Source organism: Sus scrofa, chromosome 9, assembly GCF_000003025.6.
Source record: "Sus scrofa isolate TJ Tabasco breed Duroc chromosome 9, Sscrofa11.1, whole genome shotgun sequence".
In the NCBI taxonomy this organism is placed as follows: domain Eukaryota; kingdom Metazoa; phylum Chordata; class Mammalia; order Artiodactyla; family Suidae; genus Sus; species Sus scrofa.
In genome coordinates, this window is record NC_010451.4 from 61,609,494 (window position 1) to 61,615,745 (window position 6,252).

General features: G+C 41.8%; 1 pseudogene; it reads right to left on the bottom strand.

The window, feature by feature from the left end:
- Nucleotides 674–2,622, bottom strand: LOC100522454 (annotated as a pseudogene).

The window sequence follows — 6,252 nt, forward strand, 5'->3', positions numbered from 1 at the left end:
TGTACACATTTAGTTTTATTGTAACAAAACAACCTGTACACTTTTAATGTTTAAAATTTAGCATCATCTTTCCTTTCCAGGGAAACAAAAAGAACAATTTAAAAATAAACACATACACACAAACCACAAAAACAGAACAAAAAAATAAATAAAAATAAAAATAAACAGGAAGAAAATTACATTAGATAATGTCAGTTGCAAATAAGATCCTACAGGTTCGGCTGATTCTCCCATTCAGCAGCAGGGCTCAAGTCATCATTAGGAGAAAATTTTATTTTATTTTTTTAATTCCTTTTTTTTTCTTTTTTTGTCTTTTGTCTTTTCAGGGCCACACCCATGGCATATGGAGATTCTCAGACTAGGGGTCAATTGGAGCTGCAGCTGCTGGCCTACATCACAGCCACAGCAATGCCAGATCCTTAACCCACTGAGCAAGGCCAGGGATCAAACCCACAGCCTCATGGTTCCTAGTCAGGTTCATTAACCACTGAGCCATGACAGGAACTCCAAGAATTTTATTTTAAAAGTGTCATCTTAAACTGCAAGGATGCCATTAAACATCACAATTAAACATGCCAAAGGAGAAGCCATGTTATCAAAATGCCCACTTAACCCACCCAATCATCTCAAACACACCCTTTGCAAACCTTCTATAACCACATTTTTTAAAGTTTTTTTTTAAACAAGGAAAAGTAGACAGATACATGTTGGTAAATGCTAACTGTCCATATTCACGTAGAAACACTGTGTAATCTCAGCCAGATATATAGAGAAAGGAGAAAAAGCTAGAATTCTATGCACTACCACACAGGGGCCTAGCACTCTCCAGCTTCCAGCAGAGCTAAGGGAGCAGAAGATTTTTCCTTTTTTCCACAGAGCATGGTGGTGTTGATTCCATAAAGTTTTTTGTTGAGACAGGAAGGGATAAAAACGAATTTGGAACTGAAAGGGGTAGAGACTCTTTTCTCACTGAATTCTGCTCAAAGTGTTTCCCTCTAAAATAAATTGAGAATCCTGGTAAAAGGGGAAAAGGGCAACTGAGCACAAGAGGAGAAAAAATTGGGGGGGGGGGGAAGAGACGACTGCAACTTGCTCCCAGGGACTGGAGTAAATTAAAAAAGGTTGGAATTCATCAGTGTTCGATTAGTCATCTTCTCCTTCCTCTGCTTCCCCTTCCTCCCCCTCATTATCATCTTCATCTTTTTCACCTTCATCCTCATCCCCTTCTTCCTCAATATCTTCTAATCCTCTTCCTCTTCATTATCATCATCTTCTTTTCCTTCCTCTTCTTCATCCATGTCAGGAAACAAGTAGTACAGTAATGGATTTGGCCAAATACCATATTTGATGACCTTTCCTAACTCACCTGCACCTGCTTCAGAATGATTAGTAAACCAGGTGAAGAAGCTCTCTGGTTCTTCACGCTGTCTCTTCCTGCAGGTTTTATTCTAACATTTGACTTGAACCATTTTCAGATTTCCATTTGATTTCAGTGGACTTTGAAGATGGATCACCACTCTCATTCAGATGATATTCTTTGGAGAAAACTTCATGTTCGAAGTAAGGGTTTTTATCAAAATAAAAATCTATTCCGTAACCTTATTTAATATCCTCAAATGCTGTCATTTGAACTCTTGTCAAATAATGCAGCGACTCGCCTCTTCATCCTGCTCCCCTAGCTGTGCAGACACTTGTGGGTGGTTGACAAATGCTGTCACCCCCAAATTTAGAATTTTGAGAATCAATTCCACCTCTTCTGAGAAAATGGTTAGTGGAATTTGTGATATTTCTGTTCTACTTTCAAAATCTCCTCACTGGCTTGTTCATTAAGTCTGTTTCATTTTGCACTTCATCAATATGTTCAATTGCTTCTTGCTGTTCTTTTTCTGAGGTCATGTGGGCCCGGCGGAGGTTGGAGTTCAGTTGTTTTTTTACTGACTTTGACTTTGGCCACCTGCGCGCCGATGTGGTGCTTCTCCACAGTCGGGGATGGGGGTCGGGGTAGAGGGTGGATGGGGGATGGGCAGAAAAGGTAAGGCGAAGGGGGAGGGAAGCGGCTTCCCCCATGCCACACGCCCTCCCACACATTTGGGCCACCTTCTCTAAGTGCTCACTCGCTGGCTCTTCCTTCCCCTGGCTCGCTTGCGCGACGCCATAGCCGCCTGAGGAGGAGGGAGGAGCTGGGGCGGCTTGCAGGTCCGGCTTGGGTTCCAGCTTTGGAGCAGAAGCCTTGGCGGGCTGGCCACTTGGCTTCCTTCCTCAGGCTCTGCACTGCAGCTCGCTGCTTGCGCTCCCTGAGTCTCCTCCTTCTCCTCGATTTGGTATAAGTTCTAAAGTTATATGTCTACATTCATTTTATTCCCTACAGTTTTCAATTAATTCTTCCTTAGCTACTTTGGAGAGGTTATGGGATATTTGGCTCTATTTTAGTGTGAATTTCCACAGTTTAATGGATTCAGCTGATGGGGCCTCAGCTGACCTGCCTGGGTAGCTTGGTGCACTTCCGACCCAATATAGGAGTGCACGTTGTTGGTTTGCCTGCTGATCTGGCTCTGTGCACAGCGGCCAGGAGAGCTCCGTCTCCCCAGGACCAGCTGGGATCCTTGGCTTCTGGAACACGTGGGGTGAGTTCACGCTGACAGCCTGGGTTTCAGGACAACTTGAGGTGAAGTCCATGCTAACAGGAGCTAGGTCTCCTCAAGACCTGCCCAGGAGGTGGTGCCCCTGAAAGAAAAGGGTGAAGGGAAAGAGGAAAAGTGAGGAAAAGTGGGCAGGAACTTTCTATGCCTGGCTGACTGCTGAGGGATGTCTCTTCCGAGGACCCAGGAGAGGAAGGGCTTGATGCGGAAAATTGTGTGTTTTAGTCAGTTTTTGTGTGGGGTGTAGTGTGCAGTGTCCTCTTTGGTGTGTGGTGTCCAGTTTTCCCAATGCTATTTATTGCAGGGGCTGTCCTTCCCCTGGTGTTTGTTCTTGGCTCCTTTCTTGCGAGTTAACTGACTAATTGACTGCATACCCATAGGTTTATTTCTGGGCTTTATTCTGTCCCTTTGGTCTGTGTACCTATTTTTGTGTCAATTCCACACTTTTTTTTTTTTTTTTTTTTTTTGCTTTTTAGGGCCACACCCATGTGTGAAGGTTCCCAGGCTAGAGGTTGAATTGGAGATGTAGCTGCTGGCCTATGCCACAGCTACAAGCAAGCTGGGATCCCAGCCTCATCTATGACCTGCATCACAGCTCATGGCAACACTGGATCCTTAACCCACTGAGCGAGGCCAGGGATGGAACCTGCAACCTCATGGTTCCTAGTCGATATGGTTTTGTAATGTAGCTTGAAGTCAGGAAGGGAGCTGCCTCCAGCCTGTTCTCCTTCCTCAGGGTCATCTGGGCTAATTGGGGTCTCTTTTGGCACCACACAAATGTTAAGATTGTTCTGTTTCTATGAGAAATGCCGTTGGGATTTTAGTAGTGATTGCATTGAATGCGTACATTGCTTTGCATAGAATAGACATTTTAACTATTCTTTTCAACCATGAGCATAGACTATCTTTCCCCCCCCTTTTTTTTTTTTGCATTTGTTCAGTTTCTTTCATCAGTGACTTAGTGTGCTTTCACATTCTTGGTTAAATTTATTCCTGGTTATTTTTTTTGGATGCAATTGTAAATGCCATCGTTTTCTTAATTTCTCTTTCTGATGGTTGATTATGTGGTATACAGAATCACAAATAATTTTTGTGTATTGATTTTGTACCTGAAGTTTTACTGAATTCATTTTTTTAAAAAATCTTTTTAGGGCCACACCCATGGCATATGGAAGTTACCAGGCTAGGGGTCAATTTGGAGCCACAGCAACACCAGATCTGAGCTGAGTCTGGGACCTACACCACAGCTCACAGCAATGCCAGAGCCTTAACCCACTGAGTGAGGCCAGGGATGAACCCATGTCCTCATGGATCCTAGTTGGGTTCATTACTGCTGAGCCAGGACAGGAATTCCCCATTTTTTTTTTTTTTTTTTACTTCTGATAGTTTTTTGGTGGTTTGATGTGAATATCTAGAATTCAGAAATCCCATTATTTCCATTGACTACAGCACCCAAGACATAATGTCTCCTATTGCAGTCTTCCTATGTTGTCCTTCTTTCTTTTTTTTTTTCAGCCACCCCCATGGCATATGTAAGTTCCTGGGGCAGGGATTGAATCCAAACTGGGGCTGTGATGTATGCCACAGCCTCAGCAATGTTGGATCCTTAACCTACCGGGCCAGGCCAGAGGATTGAACTGGCACCTTCACAGAGATAAGTGGGTTATTAATCCATTGAGCCACAGCAAGAACTCCCCATGGTGTCTCTTAATAATATGTGAACTCCTACATGTTGGTCACTACTTTGTGTGAACTGGATCTGGGTAGCTTGGCCTCTATAACAATTTTTTTTTTTTTATTGTAGTTGATTTACATTGTTCTGTCAAATACAAATTTGATGTCTTTTTTTTCTGGTGTGGTATAACCTGTTTTTTGTTTGTTTGTTTTTGTTTTTTGTTTTTTTGATTTTTAGGGCTGCACCCATGGCATATGGAAGTTCCCAGGCTGGGGTCGAAATGGAGCTGTAGCTGCTGGCCTACACCACAGCTCACAGCCACACTGGATCTGTAACCCACTGAGCAAGGACAGGGATCTAACCTGCGTCTTCATGGATGCTAGTCAGATTTGTTAACTGCTGAGCCATGACAGGAACTCCTAACATGGTTGTTTTGATAAGAAATTTATTGTTTCATAAATTTCTTTTTCTTTTTTTTTCGTTTTTTGTTTTTTAGGGCCATACTTGAGGCATATAGAAATTCCCAGGCTAGGGGTCATATGGGAGCTGTAGCTGCCAGCCTACACCACAGCCACAGCAACGTAGGATCCAGGCTGAGTCTGTGACCTATACCACAGCTCATGGCAACACTGGATCCTTAACCCACTGAGCAAGGCCAGGGGTCAAACCTGTGTCCTCATGGATGTTAGTCAGATTCATTTCCACTGAGCCATGACGGGAACTCCTATCTCATAAATTTCAAAAACTTTTAAATAGCAGTTCAAAGTTTTCCACATTAACACAAAATACTCCAACTCTAGTGTGTTTTATCCAAAGCAGGGCCATTCTCTCAGGAGACCAGCACATAAACCCAAAATGAGGAATCATTATGATTTCCTCCTTTATCCACAGGCCTACTTCAGTGTTTACCAGCTGCCCCAACTCTTTGGAAATGTCTTTTTTTCATTCTAATCCAGTTTTATTTTAATTGAACCATTGCTGAGACTTTCCCTCATCTTTGAAACCTTGGTGAATTTAAAGCACAAGATGGGTGTGTGATCTAGTGGCCTTTCATGCATGGCTTCTTTCACTTTGGATTTTGTCAATGTTCATGTCAATGTAGCACTTAATCAGAACTTCATTTTTTCATTGTGATTAAAAATACATAACATTTACCACTTAAACATTTTATATATACCATTCTGTGGCATTTAACCATGTCTACTTTCTTATAGAAATCTTCTCCCCATACATTTCCAAAATTTTTTCATTTTCCCCAAATGAAACTGTATCCACTGAACAGTGACTCCTCTCAGGTCCTCACAACCAGATTCTTTCTGTCTCTGAATTTGACTCATCTGGATACCTTATATAAGTTGAATCATAGAATTTATCCTTCAGTGGCTGACTCATTTCACTTAGCATAATAACTTCAAGCTTCATCCACCTTGTAGCATGTGTCAGAATTTCCTCAGTTTTCAAGATCAAATAATTTTCCCTTGTGTATATACCACATTCTATTTACCATTTGTCCATCAATGGACACTTGGGTTGCTTCCACCCTTTGATATTTTGAATGATGCTGGTACAAATATTTGTTCCAGTCCCTGCTTTCAAATATTTTGCATAAATACCTTGAAATGGAATTTATGGCCCATATATTAACACTATGGCTAACTTTTTGAGGAGCTGCCATATTGTTTCCACAGTGGCTGCACTATTTTACTTTATTCCTTTATATGGCAGAATACCGTGGCAATTCATGGATGTACTGCATTTTGTGTATCTATTCACCTGTTGATTGACATTTTAACTGTTTCTATCTTTCGGCTACTGTGAATAGTGCTTCTGAGAATATTTATGTAAAGATTTTGTTTGAACACCTGTTTTTTATTCTTTATAACTAGGAGTGGGGTGGTTGACCCATATTGTACTGTACTATATCGTATTTTTTTTAGT